This window comes from Periplaneta americana, chromosome 2 (assembly GCF_040183065.1).
Source record: "Periplaneta americana isolate PAMFEO1 chromosome 2, P.americana_PAMFEO1_priV1, whole genome shotgun sequence".
Taxonomy (NCBI): domain Eukaryota; kingdom Metazoa; phylum Arthropoda; class Insecta; order Blattodea; family Blattidae; genus Periplaneta; species Periplaneta americana.
In genome coordinates this window covers 23,348,023-23,363,574 of record NC_091118.1, presented here as the reverse complement: position 1 = coordinate 23,363,574, position 15,552 = coordinate 23,348,023, and the positions used below count along the sequence as shown (strand labels likewise).

At 35.1% G+C, this 15,552-nt stretch overlaps 1 protein-coding gene and 3 non-coding genes across 9 annotated transcripts in view; all 4 read right to left on the bottom strand.

Moving 5' to 3' along the window:
- Window positions 1-15,552, bottom strand: part of LOC138716204 (ATP-binding cassette sub-family G member 1) — a 372,962-nt gene that overhangs the window by 83,045 nt on the left and 274,365 nt on the right. The window lies entirely within an intron of this gene.
- On the bottom strand, window positions 6,859-6,931 carry TRNAN-AUU (transfer RNA asparagine (anticodon AUU)). Its single transcript has one exon. It is a non-coding gene; the product is annotated as a tRNA-Asn (tRNA).
- Window positions 7,143-7,215, bottom strand: TRNAN-GUU (transfer RNA asparagine (anticodon GUU)). The gene has a single exon. It is a non-coding gene; the product is annotated as a tRNA-Asn (tRNA).
- On the bottom strand, window positions 7,703-7,775 carry TRNAN-AUU (transfer RNA asparagine (anticodon AUU)). The gene has a single exon. It is a non-coding gene; the product is annotated as a tRNA-Asn (tRNA).

Sequence of the window (15,552 nt, the reverse complement as noted above, 5' to 3'; positions counted from 1 at the left end):
CACGCTTGTATCGTAATATAGTATTATTTCTGGGTTTATTGATATTTACACAAAGATCCTACAGTCAATTTTGACATAATATTCCCAAATTATTTTCGTATAGGTCTATCTACAGAGTTTAATTGTATTGGTGTCGACTCTAAAAATGTTGTGAACCTACTGTACATAGACTGCATTCAACAGAACGTCGGCTTTACCTTGGGCAGATGTAGGGGCTGAACTACGTAAAACTGAAACAGGATTCTCTGGAAAGACGCAAAAACAATATTCTTCCAATTAAGAAGTTTCTGTTTAATGTATAATTACTTGACTTGGTCAATATATGCAGAAATGTGAAGGCCGCACCTCAGATCGAAGTTGAATTGCGGTGTTGTGTTTCTTCCCCCACCCAAAAGCCCAGACGGCAATAAATTAAAACAGATCAATTGAAGAAAGATGCAGGAATGCTTTTTCGCACTTATAGTAGGTTATGTAATAATATTACTAGTGTGGGTATTAAGCTATGAATAAAATTATAATATACAAACGGTCTTACTAATAAAAACTCTATATACAGACGTTTAACTGTCTTATACTTATACAATGAGTAGCTCGTTTATAAGTTGTGTGTAAATTCCTTACTAATAATCACTACATACGTCGTGTATAACAGTATAACTGTTACACAGCTACGTCATAGTTTCGTCATTACTTCATTACGAAAGGTAATAGAATATCTGAGGTTCTCTACTGGATCCGGTAGAGCGCTCTAGTGTGGCGTGTTAAATATCGATAGTACAACTGGCTCTAATCGATTACCACACTACATTTTGGTCAAAGAGTACCAGAGCAGTGTATATTAGAGAGTACCGCATTCTCGGCGGCGGCAGCCATATTTACTCCTTGCTCGGCACAGAAGCATAAGCAGTAATGCTAGAAGGAAGGTCATTAAAGGCGATATCATACATGTTGTTGTGGTTTATTGAATACAGGAGACTAGGATTAATAAACATTATTGCCATAGTGAAATTACTGATTAGAGATAACACTTTATTATTTATGTTATGTCCATTTCAATAGGGATAACATCAGCAGTTTTCTATGCAGTTCTCGTACCAACATTTCGACTGCCACCATTTAGCAGATTGTTGTTGTGCATTTGCTATAACAGACAATTTTCTTAACAATAAATACATTCTAGTTCTAAAATACAGTGATAAGACTTTTTCAAAAATATTATGACAAGTTGGGAACGTACAAGTTGAAGTGTTAATAATTAAAGACTTCAAATCCTTTAATGTCAACCCATTTTCTACCAACGTTACACATTTTTCTACATTTAGAATTATATCAATCACAGATTTACAACGGTATACAAGTGACATTTCCTTGTAAGACTTGAGAGTCACTAATGTGCTAATAAAATTCATAGATTTATCCCTGTTATCAGTTATTACTATTAGAGATGAAAAACAGTTTTCACAAATACTATATGCCTATAACTTATTTTGTTTTATTTTGAACAAAACTGATCTCAACAAGTAGTAAAGAGCTTGTTGTTCACTCAAGTCAATATTTCTATTTTCAGTTAAATTACAATTTAGCCTATATCAATTTCCTTTTCCTCACATTCATCTTCACTGGACCTTTCAGTTTCGGCATTACTTACATCTGTACCTAGAAACTCAACTAATTGTTCAGAATCGCAAACTGCTTAATTTTCATGCTCCGTTTATGAGAAAAACTGAGAAATCGTAATGCAGTTTTGGATTATTTTGCATCCGGGATTGGATTTATGGAACGGAGAGTAGAAAATAAATTTTCTAATGCATCCTACATGGATCTATCTAGCATAAGATATTTGAAGTTCGCTTTATTATGACAACTTTCTTGAGAATCAAGAACTGTTTTTGTTACCAGTACTATACCAGTTTGGAATGGTTTTCAACGTCCGCTTTTGCCCACCTTGATATTTTCAATTATAAATATTACGTTATTACTTACGGCTTTTAAGGAACTCGGAGGTACATTGCCCCCCTCACATCATTCCTATCCTGTGCAAGATTAATCCATTCTCTATCATCATATCCCATCTCCCTCAAATCCATTTTAATATTATCCTCCCATCTACGTCTCGGCCTTCCCAAAGATCTTTTCCCCTCCGGCTTCCCAACTAACACTCTATATGCATTTCCAGATTCGCCCATACGTGCTAAATGCCCTGCCCATCTCAAACGTCTGGATTTAATGTTCCTAATTATGTCAGGTGAAGAATACAATGCGTGAAGTTCTCCGTTGTGTAACTTTTTCCATTCTCCTGTAACTTCATCCCTCTTAGCTCCAAATATTTTCCTAAGCACCTTATTGTCTTATGAGAGTCCAAGTTTCACAGCCATACAGAACAACCGGTAATATAACTGTTTTATAAATTCTAACTTTCAGATTTTTTGACAGCAGACTAGATGACAAAATCTTCTTAACCGAATAATAAGAGGCATTTCCCATACTTATTCTGCGTTTAATTTCCTCCCGAATGTCATTATATTTATTACTGATGCTCCAAAGTTAATTGAATTTTTCTACCTCTTCGAAGGATAAATTTCTAATTTTTATATTGTATTTCCATTTCGAATAATATTCTGGTCACGATATATAATCATATACTTTGTCTTTTCGGGATTTACTTGTTTCAAGTAAAATTCCCGTGTTTTCCCTAATAGTTTGTGGATTTTCTCTAACATGTTCATGTCATCCGCATATACAAGGAGCAGTAACCCGTTCAATTCCAAACCCTGTCTGTTATCCTGGACTTTCCTAATAGCATACTCTAGAGCGAAGTTAAAATGTAAAGGTGATAGTGCATCTCCTTGCTTTAGCCCGCAGTGAAAATATTATGTCGTTGAGAAATTAATCACTGAGGTATAGTCCTCCTCTTGTTTGTGACTTAATGCTAATTTTGTACATTGACAATTGATTACACATTGATTAACTGCACACCAACACGGCATTCTTCAAGATAACAATGAAATATCACACTAGAAACCTCTGTTCCTACGCAAGTCTTGCGTAGTGCAGCCTCCCCGCAGGAGTAAATATGGCCGCCACGTCGGCATTTGTCGGATCAAAAGAATGCGGTACTCTCCAATATACACTGCTCTGAAGAGTACAAGCTACAGCAATATTATTCTAATAATTCTATAATCTTTGGTTTGTTCTTCTGTGGTTACAAGGTAAACATCATCATAAAATGACAGTCGATACGAACAGCTGTTAAAGGGGCGGCCATTTTTTCCCTATATATAACGCTTAAACAAGGGGTTTCGTGTATATAACTACTGCAAAGCAATTCCCATTGTATAGTTACAGCCTGTTTATACGTCCATAGCTTATTCACGGTTTATTAGTAACGTTTTCTGTCTCAACTCTGCATAAGTCTCGTATAAAAACTATACACGGTTTATTAGTAAGACTGAAACTCAACACACCAGAATTGTATCTGATGCAGGCATGGGTAGAAAATTAACTCTAGACATTAAAACCAATCAAAGGGTTAAGTAAGGATGTACTGTCTTCAGAAAAAGTTTTGTCGCACAGATACTTTATAAGTACCAGAAAGGAGGAAATACGCATGATCAGACATACAACGAAACAAAACTAATTGTATTACCTCAACTAGTCGTTCTCTTGTGAACCAGGTCGCTCGTCCTCTGATCATGCGCACTGCCTCATTTCTTGGACTTATAAGTATCTGTGCGACAAAACTTTTTTCTAAGACTGTAAAGTGGTACTTCATCGCCTGCATTAATTTATATCTACGCAGGGTGGATGGCAACCTCTGCACCAAAATTTAAGGGATGATTCTAAGGTACGAGTTATATATAACAAAACTAACACAACTTTCATTACACTTTTCCAGGACATATTACACACAGACTTGTTACGTTTTTTTATGTAACAAGTCTGTGTGTAATATGTCCTGGGAAAGTATTTTATGTAATATGTCTGCGTTTAATATATTGTGTATCTATTTCTATGTATTATATCTATTTTAATCTCATATCTACGTATTTGTATATAATATAACTATGATTTTTAATATGTCATACACATATCTCTCTTCTTACCTTTTACAATAAACTGTCTAGCTTTTATTAATCAGTTAATCTTTTAGTACTTTGATTTTTATTGTATTTGTAAATTTAATATTAATTGTAATTATAATTGTAATTGTATTCTTAATATTGTAGTTGTAATCCCCTGGTAAATAAATAAATAAATAAATAAATCTATACTAATAATAAATCTGTAGCAGAAATTTTTCTGGTAATTTTCGATTTTCCAAAAATAATTGGTCCTAACATATATAATTAACCACCCTGAAACCGAAAATCGCTTTTTTGAAATTTTTGTTTGTATGTCTGTCTGTATATTTGTTACCTTTTCACGCGATAATGCCTGAACGGATTTCGATGAAAATTGGAATATAAATTAAGTTCGTTGTAACTTAGATTATAGGCTATATGGCATTCAAAATACATTATTTAAAAGGGGGGTTATAAGGGGGCCTGAATCAAATAAATCGAAATATCTCGCTTATTATTGATTTTTGTGAAAAATGTTACATATTAAAAATTTCTTTAAAAATTATTTCCGATAAGTTTTATTCTTTGAAAAATTTTGATAGGACTGATATTTAATGAGATAAATGAGTTTTAAAATTAAAATAACTGCCATCTAAGGCCGTGTAATGAATTAAAAAACAAATGACTTCGTCTATAAAGGGCCTTGGACAGCAACAATCGAAAGCTATGAAAGATAGCCTACAGATAATGTTTCTGCGTTTCTATGAAGTAATATCGGAAGCTAAATTAACCGATTTGTATAATTAATTATTAATTCACCATTGGAAAGTGTAGTTTCTCTAGATGGACATAATGCTATAATGTTATCACAGTAACTTCTGAGTGAATCGAGGACAGGTAAGATTAAAATAGATTCTTATGCACAGAAAACTTGATAGACTATTCTGTATATTCGTTTCCTGTATTTCATAAACTAATTTATATGACCAAATGAGTGGTCTCTGGATCAAAATGATCGCATTTTAATTTTTTAATTAAATTTAAATTAAGTAACATAATAAACGATTTATCCTTCTATCAAACACGAATGTTCCTTGGATCAAATGTCCTATTTTAATTATATAATTACTTTATATTTATTTCTAACGGGTGGAGCGGAGCGCACGGGTACGGCTAGTAAATAAATAAATAAATAAATAAATAAATAAATAAATTTAATGTAATATGTGCAATTTATGTCATAATTATGTATATATTTTATGGAAGTATTTGTATATGGCTCTAATATGTATGATTTAATTACAGCCCTAATATACCTTCGGGTAAAATATGGTGCAATAAACTTTGAAATTCAATAATATACTTTTCCTTCGATGAAGCACCTTTATCGAGGAAAAAAATAGTGTTTGCCCAATGTATGCAGCGCTCTATTGCGGTAATGGCCAGAGAGAAATGGCTGATTGCTATACAAGCAGATCGGTAAAAATAATATGACAGTTAATGTCTTGAATCTCTCTCTCTCTCTCTCTCTCTCTCTTTTTTTTTTTTTTTTTTGCAAATTGAACCGTTTAATCATGAATTTAAATTGAATAATATCGAAAATCGTTGAGATAAATCTTGCAACGCAGCGAACGTCGCGTGTAATCGACTGAGTACAGCAGAGGGAGAGGGGAAGGTAAGGAGTGCAGCGTTAGAGTTATTGAAGCAGCCGTGATGTTGTCACAACATATAGACAACGATTACCTCTGAAACGGTGAATGTTAGAGGAAAAAAAACTTATTTAGATTTTAAAAATCTCTTCTCATGATTTAGCCTATTACCAGTTTCATTTTGGTGCAGAGGTTACCATTCATCCTGCATAAATGGTAAGATGAAGCAATGGAAGCAGAGGCGCTGAACGTTGAAAAGAATATTACTTGTACCAGATACAGAAAAATATTCCACGCAAGAAAAAGTGTCTCCAAAACAAGAGAATAGATTTATGCAGAATCGATTTATTCGCGAGCTAATTCGAAGAACAGTATACATTGCCAATCAAACAGGTCTCAACTATAAACAAAATTCTTAGCGCTGACTTCGTAAGCTGATCAAGTAAATGATGCTTTAATGAGGCGAGGATTCTTAGCTAAACAAATATTTCATTTGCATTATAATAGAAACTCGTAATTGTGTTTTAAGTTTCGAACAAGGTAATCTGAGCATATGAATAATTTCGACGGAAAAATTGTTCCGGGGCCGGACATCGAACCCGGGACCTTTGGTTTAACATACCAACGCTCTACCAACTGAGCTACCCGGGAATTCTACCCGACACCGATCCAATTTTTCCCTCTATATCCACAGATCTCAAAGTGTGCTGACAACCGTCAAGCAACCAACTTCGAGTGCACACTAACTCCGTTGACTTAAATTGTGGTTTTCTGTTAACGAACAGTGACGTGTATTATGCAAATCAAGATTTCAGGAATAACTCCCTGTAAAGTTAATTTGAATAATTTCGAGGGAAAAATTGTTCCGGGGTCGGGAATCGAACCCGGAACCTTTGGTTTAACATACCAACGCTCTACCAACTGAGCTACCCGGGAACTCTACCCGACACCGATCCAATTATTCCCTCTATATCCACAGATCTCAAAGTGTGCTGACAACCGTCAAGCAACCAACTTCGAGTGCACACTAACTCCGTTGACTTAAATTGTGGTTTTCTGTTAACGAACAGTGACGTGTATTATACAAATCAAGATTTCAGGAATAACTCCCTGTAAAGTTCATTTGAATAATTTCGAGGGAAAAATTGTTCCGGGGCCGGGCATCGAACCCGGGACCTTTGGTTTAATGTACCAACGCTCTACCAACTGAGCTACCCGGGAACTCTACCCGACACCGATCCAATTATTCCCTCTATATCCACAGATCTCAAAGTGTGCTGACAACCGTCAAGCAACCAACTTCGAGTGCACACTAACTCCGTTGACTTAAATTGTGGTTTTCTGTTACGTACAGTGACGTGTATTATGCAAATCAAGATTTCAGGAATAACTCCCTGTAAAGTTCATTTGAATAATTTCGAGGGAAAAATTGTTCCGGGGCCGGGAATCGAACCCGGGACCTTTGGTTTAACGTACCAACGCTCTACCAACTGAGCTACCCGGGAACTCTACCCGACACCGATCCAATTTTTCCCTCTATATCCACAGATCTCAAAGTGTGCTGACAACCGTCAAGCAACCAACTTCGAGTGCACACTAACTCCGTGTGACTTAAATTGTGGTTTTCTGTTAACGAACAGTGACGTGTATTATGCAAATCAAGATTTCAGGAGTAACTCCCTGTAAAGTTCATTTGAATAATTTCGAGGGAAAAATTGTTCCGGGGCCGGGCATCGAACCCGGAACCTTTGGTTTAACATACCAACTGAGCTACCCGGGAACTCTACCCGACACCGATCCAATTATTCCCTCTATATCCACAGATCTCAAAGTGTGCTGACAACCGTCAAGCAACCAACTTCGAGTGCACACTAATTCCGTTGACTTAAATTGTGGTTTTCTGTTAACGAACAGTGACGTGTATTATGCAAATCAAGATTTCAGGAATAACTCCCTGTAAAGTTCATTTGAATAATTTCGAGGGAAAAATTGTTCCGGGGCCGGGCATCGAACCCGGGACCTTTGGTTTAATGTACCAACGCTCTACCAACTGAGCTACCCGGGAACTCTACCCGACACCGAACCAATTTTTCCCTCTATATCTGAATCTGTGCATATATTTTGTGTATGTATTTATTCACACTACAAATGTGTATATACCCGGTGGCAGTGGTAACTAATTACACTCAGTGATAACAATTAATAATAAACACAATAAAAACATTAACAATTTAAAAAATGATAAATAATAATAATAATAATAATAATAATAATAATAATAATAATAATAATAATAATAATAATAATAATAATAATGAGCATCCTAAATTAAATGAAGCACGATCACTTAAAATAATATTTAAAGTAAATCTAATCTAATCTAATCTAATCTAAGTTTTATAGAAAAACACATATTTTGAATTTATTTTGTAAACATATTTTCAAATATTTACATAAAAACGCATAAAAATTAAGTTTTTATGAAATAATTTTCGACAAAAGCCCCATTTCAAATTAATCATCACTCGAATGCAGTTGCTTAGTGACAGCTGGCAATTGTTTCTCGGAATTGCCTATCTGTGGAACTGCAGTCTGCTCTCTCACCACAAGCGATAAGAGCTGTCACCACTAAAAAAAAAAGGTACTGTAACTAACACACATAGACATTGATGTGTCATTTAGGAGTGCCTTGCAAGTTATCATAACGCTGAGTCAGAAAACAATTATAATTTCATAAACACCAGTTGCCTCTGTTTTCGTTTCCAATCATAAACACGTCTCTAGGGAGTGCATGTTGTTTTTCAATGAACAGGGCGCTCTTTTTCCCACTACAAGGGAGTGTTCCGTGATAACAGTGTTGCCAACTGGGCGGAAATTCCGTCAAAACTGACGGAATTTCAAAGTAGCGGACGGAACAAGAATGGCTTTGACGGGTGACGGATTTTCTGGCGAAAATTACTATTTACATTGTCTTTTGACTTTTTTAGTTGCTGTCATTTTTAATTGACTAATTTTTGGGGTAGCGTAGACCAACCCAGCACATAAACTGCAGAACTAGAAGTAGATGATGTGGATGAATTAATAATAGTAATAATAATAATAATAATAATAATAATAATAATAATAATTCTTTATTTATACTGGCAGAGTTAAGGCCATAGGGCCTTCTCTTACACTCTACCAGGTCACAAAGTATACAAGCAGTTAAAATTTAACAAAAAGTTAAAGAACAGAATACTGACATATTACAAAAAAAATAATAATAGCATAATAAAATCGACACTAAACAACATGAAAATAATACAAAAATAGAAAAAAGAAAGTAAAATACATTGGAATATAGTAAAAGCAATTCATTTAGTACAAATGGTTAATATGGAAAACGTAAGGTAGAATATAACAAAATGGAATGTAATAAAATAATAATAAAAAAGAAAAGAAGTACGAATATTAAATAAAATCCACAATAAAACGGCTATGATAACAAATTCATCGGCTGATAAAGAGAATAAAAAGGGGAAAGGAAGGAAAGATATATATAGCCTATATTTTTACAAAACTATCGCAGAGAAAAAAGGGCTTATAACTGAAAGGAATCTGAATTGAAAAAGTGTAATTTTAATTTTAATTATTATTATTTTAATCAAGATTGGTGAGGAAGTTTCGTTAATATTTGCTTTTATTTATATAAATATATTGAATGGGTCTTATTTTTTTTTAATTTTGACGGATTCTGACTTATTTCTAGGTGTTACACTGACGGGTTTACAATTTATGTGTTGGCAACACTGGCAATAATCGTCAGTCATTTGTGATAGACAAATAGAGAATGAATCTTATCATGTAATGTAATTCTTGAGCAGTTGGGTAGACAGCATAATTTATTCTGGTGATACTGCATATTGTTTGTATTAACATAAAATAACTGAAACTTAATTAAAATGATGGGTAACTTTCGGTGCTGGACCCAGAACTCATTTCACTGGCATTATCACCTTCATCTCATTCAGACGCTAAATAACCTAAGCTGTTGATAAAGCGTCGTAAAATAACCTACTAAAATAAAAAAAAAATAAAAACATAACTAAATATTGTTTCATTTTTTGTTACATATTTTCCCGATTTTTACCACATAAAAATAAATATTTTCCCGATTTTTTGCACCTAAAAATCTGAGCCCTAATAATTAATATTTTACTTCAGAAGTTTGAGGACTGTCGAACCACGGACAACACGTTCTTTCCACAAGCGGCGCGTGGGAGCACAATGACCGTAGGAGTGAGCTTTCCGCCTCGTAGTATGGAAGTAATTTATTCGCTTTTTAACATTTGTGTTTCACTGTTTGCTCTATTCTACATAATAAATTGATACTGAGGTTGGCATTGGTGCACACACGAATACATTCTAATGCGTAGACGGAATTTATGTAGTGGTACACAATCTCGGCAAGAACATATTTTTCTTATACAATCAAAACAAGGACAAAGTAGAATAGCAGCGCATAATGAACTGAAGGTCTGCATGTCCGCATGTCCGCACCTACAAATACTGCCACCCACACGAACACACACACACCTACACACACACTATTCGGAGCAGATGATATGATGATACGCCAGTGAACGAAATAACATACAAAACGTACGTAGATGAGAAAAATCCGTCTTAACTGTCGCTTTGTTCACAGAATTTAACTCACTGATAGAACTCTTTATTTTATTTTATTTATTGTACTCCATAGATCTTACATCAGAATTATAGTTTTAAGATGTGGAACAAGTAAAACGTTATTTCGGAATATAAAGTTTATACTGTTTCTATGTGTTAATTACTATGTTACGGTACCTTGTTGACTAGACATCACAATAACAAAAGTTGACAACAAACACAAATTCAGAATCTACAGAAAACCAACAACGACGACGACAACAACAACAACACACACATACATATACATCACATCCAATCACCCAACACAACCAACCAACCAACCAATCACATAAGTTATGCATATTATTTAAGTATCACACCAAAAGAGGTGTTTGCTTGTCAGGTTTCCAGATCAAACATGAAGAGGCCAACCTCCAGTAATACAAAATCATTATAATAAAAATATTATATGAACACAACAGAAATGATTAGATTACTTGGCTAGTGAAATTTTGATCTTCTGAAAGGAAATTGTTTGAATTCACCTGTAGTTCACTTAATTGAAACTTCAGCACAATAGACATTTCAAAATAATTCTTAATGATCGACAGGGTGGAGTTGCGTTTGCTTATTGAAAGGCTGAACTGTCGCCATGACTTCTTGTATACAAAACAAACAAGCTGCATTCCGAGCAATGGTACACAGACTACTCAACATACCAATGAGCCAACAAGACTACAAAGAAGAGTTAAACACAATGAAACACATAGCACAAGAAAACGAATACAACCCGAACATAATAGACAACATAATAAGAAAGACAAAACAGAATTACAAAAAAAAAATAGGAATACAACACAAACACAAGAACGCAAAAAATATATCACACTAACATACGAAAACAAAAACACGCACAAGATTGCAACCTCATTACTTACTTACTGGCTTTTAAGGAACCCGGAGGTTCATTGCCGCCCTCACATAAGCCCGCCATTGATCCCTATCCTGAGCAAGATTAATCCAGTCTCTATCATCATACCCCACCTCCCTCAAATCCATTTTCATATTATCTTCCCATCTACGTCTCGACCTCCCCAAAGGTCTTTTCCCCTCTGGCCTCCCAACTAACACTCTATATGCATTTCTGGATTCGCCCATACGTGCTACATGCCCTGTCCATCTCAAACGTCTGGATTTTATGTTCCTAATTATGTCAGGTGAAGAATACCATGCGTGCAGTTCTGCGTTGTGTAACTTTCTCCATTCTCCTGTAACTTCATCCCTCTTAGCCCCAAATATTTTCCTAAGAACCTTATTCTCAAACACCTTTAATCTCTGTTCCTCTCTCAAAGTGAGAGTCCAAGTTTCACAATCATACAGAAGAACCGGTAATATAACTGTTTTATAAATTCTAACTTTTAGACTTTTTGACAGCAGACTAGATGACAAAAGCTTCTCAACCGAATAATAACAGGTATTTCCCATATTTATTCTGCGTTTAATTTCCTCCCGAGTTCATTTATATTTGTAACTGTTGCTCCAAGATATTTGAATTTTTCCACCTCTTCGAAGGATAAATCTCCAATTTTTATATCTCCGTTTCGTACAATATTCTGGTCACGAGACATAATCATATACTTAGTCTTTTTGGAATTTACTTCCAAACCTATCGCTTTACTTGCTTCAAGTAGAATTTCCGTGTTTTCCCTAATCGTTTATGGATTTTCTCCTAACATATTCACGTCATCCGCATAGACCTCATTGCATTCAAGAAATTAAATTACAACATCGCATACAGAACAAATAATACTCTACAAAAGCATCTCAACACAAACAAATACAATCACACAGGTATACACAAACTCAAATGCAATATCTGCAACAACTTCTACATAGGACAGACAGGCAGATCATTTCAGACACGTTACAAAGAACACATCACAGCCATAACAAAATCACAAAACATTTCCACATGCGCAGAACACATAAAAAATGTCAACCACACCTGCAGTAACATAAACACAGACATGGAAATTCTACATCTCCAACCGAAAAACCAGAAACTAAACACACTAAAATACGAAATATACAGACACACAAAAACACACCCGTATCAAATCCTCAACACACAACTCAATTTCAGAAAACACACACTTTTTGACTCCACATTACACTACACAAACACACCCCCACAGGAAACACAATCAGAAGGCGGGAAGACCACCCAGTTCTAAGGATAGCCCACAGGCTGAAAGTAATCAAGATTTATAAAAAGTTATACAAAAATATACAATAAGGTGAGTCGGGGGAAGATGCCAGTAGGTGGAAGACGCTACTTAGTTGATTTACCAACAGACAGCTGTATATTATATTTCAGTCAAGGAGTATGAGCTGAAGTGTACTGCACGGTCGAGAGGAACAATTTCTACTAAATCATGTTTAACCGAGTAAACCGAGGGAGTTTGTAGATTATTATTGGTGATGGACTTCCTATAATATTGATCTTGGTTTTAATTAAAACTTCTTAGTGAACGCTTGTGTTTTTTTATTGGTTTATTTTACGACGCTGTATCAACATCTCAGGTTATTTAGCGTCTGAATGAAATGAAGGTGATAATGCCGGTGAAATGAGTCCGGGGTCCAGCACCGAAAGTTACCCAGCACGCTTGTGTTAAGAGCCTGATCATTGCATACACATTTAAACCACGTGCTTTAGCTGCCTCATGGCGATATTAGCCATTCTCTGTGAAACCAGCGCTTGATTATATACAAGGTGGCACCTTAATTTGGGTAAAATGCCACTTCAGTATAATCACTATCTACATCAGATAATTCATAAGATAACCTCGCCTTCAAAACTTGTAGTGAGTTTTTAATTTCACTGGGGGGGGGATAGTTAGCCGTGTTCTGGTTGGTCGTAGCAGGCGATCGGGACTAGGAACTAGCTCCTGATTGGTCCGCAGCGGGAAGCCCTACGGCACTTCTATCCGTGAACAAGATGGCAGAGCTAGTCATCAAAAGCTTGGAAGCAACTATCAATAGCTGAGAACCATAGAAGAATATTATTCCTTATCCAACGCCGGGGAAGTCTCAAATCTGACTTCGGTATTGTCTGGAATAGTAATATGCGTTACAAGAGCGGTATGTTGACGTTTTCATGTTCGAGGAAAAGATTGAAAAAGCGAAACGTAGTTGAGCGTTTTTAATTTCCGAGAACATGAAAACAAACATACCGCTCGTGTATCGTACATTATTTTGTGCGAAGATCGTTTATTACATACCTGAAAGACGATTTTCTAATTAGTTGCAATGAAATCTCCATCTTGGTTTCTGTTTAATGACGCTAACTTCGGAACACCAAAATATCTTTCTTCAACATTGTTGCTGTAAAATGTTTTCTGTGTTTACTATACTCCAGCAGGCCGTGATATACGTCTGTCTTTTTTTTCCCCAGTCTATAAATGCGAACTTAAAACAAACGGTAAGGTTATGTAATGATTTATTTTTCATTTTAATATTTTAACAAAATTATTTATATAACATATTGCAGTAATAACATCCGCATCTGGAATCTCGTTGATTTTTTCACGGCTTCCTTAATGTTACTTGTATCAGGAATGCAATAAGTTTCGTGGAGTAGTAGACTTTACTTAATTTTTGCAAATATTTAAAAACAATAATTAACATTGCAATTTAGGTGAAATTGCAGTGGTAAGTTTCCAATTTATAATTATTACTATGTTAAACGTCTCTAAAATAATATGTTAAAAGCCTAAAGCAGTAAAATGAATGTCGCGCTTAAGCGGTAAGAAGAGGGAAATTGTTATGTGTGTTACGTTGGGAATACTGAATGTGGTATTTCACACTTACCGCGTATTGGTTTTGTGCGGAAAACAAGCAAATACGCACGATCTCGCACAAAGGTAATTTCTATGACAAAAGACAATTAGATGCGACTGGTTCGAGCCCCAATCCCAATGCCTGTTGAGAGAAATATTGTAAATTTACGCTTCATTACAATATGTTAACATCTAATAAATATAAGATATTGTTTCCTGTTTCATCCATTTGCATATATATTTTTTTAATAGTGGTGTCTTATCTCATTACATGTGGCATCGTATACAACTATCTGGGAAAGATGCCAGTTGTGCATAGATGTAAGTATAATGACTAGTTATGGTAGCGATAATAGTTCTAGTTGTGATAGTGATAACATAGATGATAATGCCGCTGATTGTCGTGATAATTTAGGCGATAATAAGAATTATAGTTATGGTAGCGATAACATTTATTTATTTCATTTATTTATGTATGTATTTATTTTGCTAATCATTGTAGCATAAAACATAATATAAACAGAAAAAACCTTAACTCACTCCTGAAAGAGTAGAACTCGTAGATGATAATGCCGCGGATTGCTGTGATAATTTCGGCGATAATATTTCTAGTTATGATAGCGATAACATAGATGATAATGCCGCTGATTTTCGTGATAATTTCAGCGATAATAGTTCTAGTTGTGACAGCGATAACATAGATGATAAGCTGCTAATTTTCGTGATCATTTCAGCGATATTATTTCTAGTTATGATAGCGATAACATAGATGATAAGTCGCTGATTTTCATGATAATTTCAGCGATAATAGTTCTAGTTGTGACAGCGATAACATAGATGATAAGCCGCTGATTTTCGTGATAATTTCGGCAATAATATTTCTAGTTATGATAGCGATAACATAGATAATAATGCCGCTGATTTTCGTGATAATTTCAGCGATATTATTTCTACTTATGATAGCGATAATATAGATGATAAAATCCACACCTGTGGAATAACAGTCAGCACGTCTGGCCGCGAAACCAGGTGGTCCGGGTTCGAATCTCGGTCGGGGCAAGTTACCTGGTTGAGGTTTTTTCCGGGGTTTTCCCTCAACCCAATACGAGCAAATGCTGGGTAACTTTCGGTGCTGGAACCCGGACTCATTTCACCGGCATTATCACCTTCATTTCATTCAGACGCTAAATAACCTAGATGTTGATACAGCGTCGTAAAATAACCCAATAACTAAATAGATGATAATTCCACTGACTGCTGTAATAATTTCGGCGATAATATTTGTAGTTATGGTAGCGATAACATAGATGATAATGCTGATGATTGTCGTGATAATTTCGGCGATAATATTTC